Genomic DNA, 9,537 nt, shown 5'->3' on the forward strand with positions numbered 1-9,537 from the left:
TTAAAAATAAATGCAATTTACATCCATTGAAAAAAATCTTGACATGAACACAGCAAACAGATCTAAAGGGCATTATTGGTAGAGTTGGGGGATTTTTATTTAAATGAAATATTGGATAATACTGTTTTAATGTGACATCTATTAAGTGTGATGACGTTGGTTATGTAAGAGAATGTCCTTGTTTCTACAAGAATATAATGACGTGATACCTACAACTTACTTTCCGATGGTCAAAATGAATGTGTGTGTGTGTGTGCATGCGTGGAGAGAAATATAAAGATGTGGATTATCGTTGATGAATATAGGTAAAACATGAAGATTAAACTTTTCATAATAAATTTTAGAAATAAAGGACTAGAAAGAACAGATATTGATGTGTAAGGGAATTTATAAATATGATATCTTGCTGAATTTGAAAGATTATTAAATATGAGCTATTATAAAATATACTTATAAATAGTACTTAATAAATTTGCCTAAGTAACATATACTTTTGATTTTTATTTTTCAAAAGTAAACAGATAGAGCCTGAAATAGTTCTAAAATTTTTAAACATGTTAGACCTCTCTAGTGACAAACAGAGAAGGCAGATTTCTGCGTTCTTGGTAAATGTATTATCTACGTGAGTGCTAATGATTGTTTTCCACTTTGATTGATAAATAGCTCACATACAGCAGCGTATAAGTGTAAGACATACAGCATGATGGTTTGATTAACATTGGACTTAACTTTAATAGAATTCCTTAACTTTATACTTTCACTTCTCCTCCACCTCACATTTTAGGTTAATATTGCCACAATTTACATGTTTTGTGTTGTATATATAGCAACAGGTTATGTTGGTTACGGTTATTTTTAGTACATCCATTTTTTTAACTTTTAAACTAGAATTTTAAGTGAATTATGCTCTACAATTACCAAATTACGGAATCTAAATTTGTCTGTATACTTACCATTACCTGTGAGAATTACAGTATATTTTTTATGTTGTTATGCTAATTAATGTCCTTTTACTTCCACTTAAAGAACTCCCTTTAACAATTCTTGTAAGGTATAATTATTTTCAGTCTTCCTGTCTCTGATTCTTGAATTATTTTTTTAGTGGAAAGAAAGTGTGATCAGTACTAAAAACATTAATAACAAAATTATATGCAACCAGCATACAATTTTGATATTCATACACATATAATCATAAAAACATGTATCAAATGGGCAGAGACAGTAATGGTACTCTGGGAATTCTCACCTCACATTCCCCACTGTTCACACAGTCAGCTCTATAAATAGTATGGGCTTGTACTTTACGCATCAGTTTTGTTCATTGTTCCCATGTTTTCAGGTAATGGATTATGGCAACTGAACTAAGTGCACAAAACACTGTGGAAAAGAAAAACGAAAAGTCAGAAGGACAAATAGATTGTTTCCATTTAACTTGCTTTTCAACTAAAAGTAGCGCCATGCTCTCTGAGAGGTGATAGATCATTCTCTGGCTCTACAGTCAGAAAGGAGAGCAATCATCTTGTCTCTCAGTCTTATCCTCTGGGTCACCTGGAGCAGATTTTTCTGCTTTCTACTCAGCTTTCTCATTAATAACATTGTGAGAGTAGTTTGACTGTCTCCCAGTGTGGGAGGAAGAAATAAATGGCATAAAACAGAAATGCCTAGCCATGTGATTTACTCTTAATATATGTTAGAATTTCACAATGGCCATTGTATAAAGGAAATAAATTAACAATTTAACAATATAAACCTTTCCTGCTTGCCTGCCAACTGGTTTTCTGGGTAATAGCAGGAGGCTCCTAGTTTCCTCCTTCTAGGCTTATGTGTATCTATTGGCATAATTCCTAGAAGCTTAAAACAAAGTAGGAAAATCCCTGAAGATAGATTGGATATTGTTTTACTCTTGTGCATTTTGGGGCCCATATTTTTCTTCAAAATCAATTATGAAATGCAATTTAAAGAACTGCCCTCTGGCCTCTGATATTGATACTCTTTGTGGGCCTTTTATCCATCTTTCCCAAAGAGAGCTCTAACATATAAATAAGCAGATTATCTGTGAATGTGGTATTTTAGAAATGGTAATATCTGCTGAAGACAAACTGTAGGAGGGAGATCAAAGATCACTGGGCATCCCTGACTTTTCGCAATCCTCTTAACGTAAGTGGTAATCTCTCCTTCGAAAGAACAGATGAGCCACGAGTTGACTGCTGGGTGGATGATTGCCCTCAAAAGAGAGTTTTGAAAATCCACCAGCTCACATTACACAATAAATATTGCCCTTAACACAGTAATTATGTGTGAGCTGAACTTTTCACATTTAATCCAGTTATTTGCCTTTATGCTGTTGGAGCTTCATGGAGGCAAGCACTGTTGCCAACCCAGTGTGGCAATCAGTTCAAGACCCTGCAGGGCATCCTCTATGTGTCTGCTGATAAGCTGAGAACAGGAGGTATTCTGACACAGAGCAGAATAAACTGCAATGATTTTGTCCAGAATTAATTAAAAATTGTACATATTAAACCCGGCCAGTGTGCCCCAGTGGTTGAGAATTGATCCATGAACCAGGAGGTCACAGTTCCATGCCTGGGTTGTGTGAGCTCAATTTCCAGTAGGGGCTATGCCAAAGGTAGCCAATCAATGATTCTCTCTCATCATTGATGTTTTCATCTCTCTCTCCCTCTTCCTACCTCTCTGAAGTCAACAAAAATATTTTAATTGTACACATTAAGAAGTTAAAACGTATTCAGAATCATTTATAACTAAAAGAATAAAAGGGAAAACCAGAAACTATCCAAATGGATATAATAAACAGACTCCTTAGAACAATATGCTTCAAATAATTTGATCTTTATATCTTCATGAACATTAGATTTCAAAGATGTAATATCTTGGGTCCAATTACACTTAAGACACAATATAAATAGTTATGTTTCATATTATTAAGTATAATTGAAACATAGTATAAAATCTGTGTTGGATTTCAGGCAATGGCCAGTCAATGAGAGGTTGTAAACTTGTAAAGTATTTTAGAAAGCTAAGGTTTATGTAATCTCTAAAACCCTTCTGTGGATACATAAAACATATATTATTCTATATGTTCTTTTGCACTCCACACTCACTGTCATTTTTTTAAAATCTGTGATTATTTGAGTTTTCTGATATATTTTAGATTATGAAATTATTTGCAGGTAACATTTAAACATAGTATAAATCTGAATCAGATTGCAGAGGCTGAGGGAGGATGTGTTTAGCCATCTGTAACTTATGATAAGACAAACTCAATAAGTAAATGCTCTTTGAAAAATATCAGCCTAGCTTCCTTCAAGTAACAATGTTACTAGTTGGTTAGAACACTATTTTTCTCTGTTTAAACAAACAAACAAACAAACAAATGTACTTCTTTTCCTCACAGACTTGGATATTTTAGCATAGGACATGATAGATTTCAATGGCAAGAAAGCAGAACCACAGGAATGCGTGCCTGCCCTTGATTGATAGCTCTTTGATATTTCTTCTGAGACACAGAAGACAAGAGAAAAGCAGTTTATAACCCCAACAGGCCCCAGTTAAGGTGTGTATGGGCCATGAACTTAGAATATTTTTGTGCCTAATTAAAAATACTAAAAGCTTTTTTTATGCTTAATGAAAGAGAGAATGAATGACTGAAATTGTAGAATGTCAATATTCATTGAGATGTTCTACATAAAATTGTTCATCAATTAACACTGCATGTTCTAGGAAACTAGAAGCAAAAAAGATTTTAAAAGATACCATACGTAGGACCCATATCTTGGGAACTTATATTACACTAGAGGCCCGGTGTACAAAATTTGTGAACTCAGGGAGGGTCCCCCAGCTTGGCCTGTGCCCTCTCACAGTGTGGAAGCCCCGTGATTGATCGCCCCAAAGAGGTAGGCCCCACCCACTCATCCAGGGCTCCTGGATGGATTGCCCCAAATAGTTAGGCCGGAGCCGCGGTCCCGCCTCCGTGCCAATAGGAGCCATAAAACCCCCAGGCCTTTGCCACACAGAGCCACGGGACCTGCCTCTGAGCCACGCATGCAGCGTCATGCCCCTGCCCACTCATGTGTGCATGCAGTCCCGCCTATCCGTGCATGTCCACTGCACACACGGCCTCCTGGTGATTACTCATTGCAGTGTGAGAGCATCATGGCATGAGGGCATATTCTTTTATTTATAGGATTTGTTAAACTATATCAAATCCCAGTAAAATGCAAATTCCACAGAGACAGTGATTTCTGTCTAATTTGTTGACTGATGTTTTCTAAGTACCTAGATCAGTGCCAATACAATGAGTAATTGTTAAACAAATGGATAAAATATACAGAAAAAAGGCAGTACACGAGTACAGAGAACTACTATAATGTTTCCGTGGAAGCAATCATCAGTGTGGCCTACAAGATCTGGGAAAGAGCCATGAAAAACTGAGTTCTGAATGGGATTTTAACCTGTAGATAGAGGGGAAGATTCATTCCGAATCCATAGTTGAAGTCCATAAAAAATGCAATGAACAGTGACAAAATCATCCTTATGAAGTGGAGTAGAAAATACATTTTAAAGGTAAGTTGAAATGGCACAAAAATATTCTTTAGTATACTTTAAATTTTAGGCCATCAGGAGCTACTGGAAACTGGAATAGCACAGGGCCAGGACAACCGGGAATGGAGAGATCAGATGCCCTGGTGCTGACTGGCTTACTGATTCTCCACCCCTGGTGCAAGCTGGCTTTCTGTTGGCTAGGATCCATGGATGTGAGTAACAGGAAGTTACATCACTCTCTCTCTCCGTGCTGGACGCGGAGAAGGGATGTGCATTTGGATATCATGTCTAAAATTCTACATCAATTGGTTTGAGAAGCTTCAGAAATCCCTGCAATTCTCAATTAACCAAGGGTGTCACACTTGCTAATTCTGGAACCAGGCAAATAGCAAGTTGAAGTGCTGGCAGATAATTGTTATTGATTGGTGTGTAACAGCATTAGCGAATTCCAGAGGGTCTGGCCATTAGTGAGGTGTAAAATGGTCCAGCAATATCTTCAATTGGTTTTAGATAAAAAAGAGTAAAAACACACAGGAACACAGTGAGATTTAAAATACTTGGGAGAATTGAAGCTCTTCCTTTGATTAGGGTTAACCACCTCTAGAGAAAGAAGATGAATGAATCCCCATATGTTGGGAACACGATGGAAGCTAGAAAAGCTCCAAGTCTTTCACAATCTGAGCCATTGCTTCTCAGTAGAACGTTCTGTGATGATGGAAATCATCTTCGCCCAGCTGGCATGGCTAAGTGGATGAGCGTTGACCTATGAAGTAGGAAGTCACAGTTCAATTTCTGGTCAGGGCACATGTTCAGGTTGTGGGCTTGATCCCCAGCGTGGGGTACCCCAGCATGAGGTAACTGATCAATGATTCTCTCTCAAAGTTGATGTTTCTATCTCTTTCTCCCTCTCTCTTTCTCTTTGAAATCAATAAATTACACTAAAAGAGAAAATAAATCATCTTTCTTTGTGCTGTTGTATGTGGTATCCACTGGACACATGTGACCTATTGAGTACTTGAAATGTAGTTAATGTAACAGAACTAAATTTTATATTTTATTTACGTTGAATTGATTTGAATTTAAATAGTGTAGTTGGGCCCTCATGCAATTCCATCCACAGAAGCCATTTATCTCCATCTGCCTTCCCTCTCACCTAAGTGCGTGCTACCGCCCCATGGAAGATTCTATGAACATGAACATGAGCCCTCTGAAGCCCCAGAACTACCTTTTCAGTTGTGAACTAAAGGCCGAGAAAGATTATCACTTTAAGGTGGATAATGATGAAAATCAGCACCAATTATCTTTATGAACGGTCAGTCTAGGGCTGGAGCAAAGGATGAACTGCACATTGTCGAAGCAGAGGCAATGAATTACGAAGGCAGTCCAATTAAAGCAACACTGGCAACTGTGAAAATGTCTGTACAGCCAATGGTTTCCCGTGGTGGCTTTGAAATAACACCACCTGTGGTCTTACGGTTGTAGGGTGGTTCGGGGCCTGTGCATATTAGTGGACAGAACTTAGCTGTGGAGGAAGATGCAGAGTCAGAAGATGACGAGGAGGAGGATGTGAAACTCCTAAGTATGTCTGGAAAGCGGTCAGTCCCTGGAGGGTGTTAGCAAGGTTCCGCAGAAAAAGTAAAACTTGCTGCTGATGAAGATGATGAGGATGAGGAGTATGATGATGATGATGAAGAGGAGGAGGAGGAGGAGGAGGAGGAGGAGGAGGAGGAGGAGGAGGAGGAGGAGGAGGAAGTAGTAGAAAAAGCTCCGGTAAAGAAATCCATATGAGATACTACAGCCAAAAATGCACAGAAATCAAATCAGAATGGAAAAGACTCAAAACCATCAGCACCAAGATCAAAAGGTCAAGAATCCTTCAATCCTTCAAAAAACAGGAAAAAAACTCCTAAAACACCAAAAGGACCTAGTTCTATAGAAGACATTAAAGCAAAAATGCAGGCAAGTATAAACAAGGTGCATTGAACAATCCTGGGCACTACCAGTAAATTAAGCCCAAAGATGGGGAAAGAGGAAAAAGAGAGATAAATGTAGTCCCTACTGAGTATCATCAACACTCCAGACTGAAGTCTCTGTTTTAATCTCAGTGCCCTTTCCCAGTTTATGACTCACCCATGCCCCCTTCCAGGCTGGAAACAATCTCACTCAGTCTCCTAATGCACCTTTCTTTTGCTGTGATTCAGTGAACTTTTCTTGCCTTGTTCATGTATCTCGCCTCTTTGACCATGTTTTAAACACCTTTGTATCTCCCTAGCTGCTCAATAAATATTTGAATGAATGAAAAAATAAATAAATAAATAAATAAATAAATAAATACTGTAGTTGGTAGCAGCTATCATTTTGGATAGCACAAATCTGAACACTATCCTTAAAAAAAAGAGGAGCTAAACTTTGGACATTTTGATACATTTGGCTGTATCTGTCAGGAAAGGCAAGGTAATGCTAAAAAATAATCACAATACTTAAAAAAAATCCATAATCCCATAGGTTTATGACAACACAGATGCATCAGTTTCAAGCTAAGACCCAGACCATAGAGTAAACTCTGTCTCTACTGGTAACATTGTCTGTTATCCTTATAGAGTAAAAAGGAAAGGAAGCTTGCATAACTATGCATTTTTATGGTTCTTAAGACTTCTGATTATTACTGACACTCATTACTTCTGCTTGTAGACAGGTAGATGATAGATAGATGATGATAGATAGATAGATAGATGATAGATAGATAGATAGATAGATAGATAGATAGATAACAGATATATGATAAATATATAGATAGATGATAGATAAATAGATACAGATTGATAGATGGTAGTCAAGTGATAGATAATAGATCAATCTCATATCATACTTACATACACCTTCCCCTAGTCAAGCACATGGCCATTGTTGAGTCCCACAGAGCAGGAATGTATCACATCCCTCAGGTGCCAAAGAATATGAGTGAACAGCAATGCAGTCCATTACCATGGCTTAAAAAGGCATAGAACGAGATATTTTTGTTGATTTAATAAGTGAGTATTTGCTATAAAGTTCTGTGTGTCCTGCCTAGAGTATGCTGTTGTGAACCCATCTACTATAAGTACAGATATAGCAATGTAATATATCATATTGCAGTCTTCCCAGTACCACTTCTTTTCTAGTTCTTCTCATGACCACATCTCTTTCATTCTTCATGTCTTAGTCTAAATATTACCTTCTCAGAGAGGAGTCCCCAATGCTCTAGTTTAAATTAGTGGACCTAGACACTTTTTTGTACATGAGTGGGGAAAATATTAGGTTTACAGTTGTGACAAAAAACACAGCTTATTCTTATATTATTATTTATTAATTATTATATTACTAGAGGCCCAGTGCATGTATTCGTGCACTGGTGGGGTCCTTCAGCCTGGCCTGCACCCTGTCACAATCCAGGACCCCTCAGGTGATGTTGGACTGCTGGGTTCGGCCTGATCCCCCCAGGTGCCTACTTGGGATTGGGTCGAAACCCGCAGTCTGACATCCCCCGAGGGATGTAGTAGTGTGTGAAGTGGCAGATGGCTGGGGAGGAACCTGAGCTCCCTCTCATCCAAGCCCTGCTCCAGCCACAGCTGCTGCTGGATAGCACTGCTACAGAGGTGGGAGAAGCTCGTGCTGCCGCAGCTGTGCTCACCAGCTATGAGCCCAGTGTCTGGCGCTTGTTGGTCAGTGGAGAGGCGCTCCCACTGTGGGAGTGCACTTATCACCAGAGGGCAGCTCCTGAGTTGATCGTCTGCCCCCTGCTGGTCAGTGCATATCATAGAGACTGGTCAAACGGTTGAATGGTCGAACTGTTGACTGGTCACTTAGGATTTTATATAGAGAGATTTTCCATACAAATAATTGCAAACCTCCTTTTTGCACACTCCTGTATATTACAGGTGATCATCTAATAACCAGATGAGATTAGAAAAAGATATAGTGTGTAGCATTGTAATTGAGGACTTTCTATTAAATACATCAAATCCTATGATGTATCAAATCCTACAAAAATAGAAGGTGTATAGAGACAGTGTTTTTTATATAATTTGTTAATTCATATTTTTAAGTACTTAGATCAGTGCCAGTAACACAGCAGTCCTTTAGTAAATCATCGTTGAATAAATCCATATGATATAAATGAAAAACAGTGCATTGAACTACTATCATGTTTCTGGGAAAGTAATAAACAAATAGTCATGAAAAATCTTCAATCTGAATTATTTATAGCATGTAATGTAACATTCTCTAAAGATTAAGGCATGAACGTTTAGGAATAGTTGGGGAGACATTATTTTTTTCTACCACAATGTTTTAAAGATCCGTTACTCTTACAAAGATATACTTTATCTGCATGAATTTGATTTTGACTTGTCAACAAACTGGTTTGGCATCATATTAGGAATTGCTTTAAATGTTTTTAAATAAATAATACATATATATGATAAGCCAGCTGGCTAAATATATAAAAAAATAAAGGTTCTTTAATATACTGCAAAGCAAATGCTTAAGGGAAATATACATTTGGACTTATTTTGAAGTTAGGTGATCTATTTTGTGTGCATAAAAATATAACCTTAATTATCTGAAACTACGATATATTCTTTACTAAAAAAATAAAATAAAATAAAGGGAAAGAAAGAGGTTAATAGCCCTCCCCTGAAAGCTCTGTGGAAGCAGTATAAAGCAACTTCGCTCAACTGTCAAAACATAATGAAACATTGGTGATCGTCCAGAGCTAAGTCATTAGTTGATATTTTGTTTTTTTCTCATGACCTTTGGGAAAGTAACTAACATCAGAAAGCCTGAGCACTCATGTAAGGCGCATACACAAATGAACAAGGAAGACTGCAGGGCACCTGTACAATCTCTGGAAATTGGTTAGAGTCCCTGGGGCCAGATTGTTACTCGGCATCGGCCACATGTTCCGTTCTTAACACTGAGCTGAACTGATCGTGTAGT

The 9,537-nt window shown here is 37.8% G+C and overlaps 1 pseudogene across 1 annotated transcript; it reads left to right on the forward strand.

Moving 5' to 3' along the window:
• The first annotated feature begins 5,734 nt into the window (after window positions 1-5,734).
• LOC308526452 (nucleophosmin-like) lies at window positions 5,735-6,543 on the forward strand (annotated as a pseudogene). Its single transcript has 2 exons — window positions 5,735-6,312; window positions 6,409-6,543. The product of its transcript is annotated as a nucleophosmin-like (transcript).
• The last annotated feature ends 2,994 nt before the right edge of the window (window positions 6,544-9,537 follow it).

The sequence above is a fragment of the Myotis nattereri genome (genome assembly GCF_964212035.1).
Source record: "Myotis nattereri genome assembly, chromosome: 10".
NCBI lineage: Eukaryota > Metazoa > Chordata > Mammalia > Chiroptera > Vespertilionidae > Myotis > Myotis nattereri.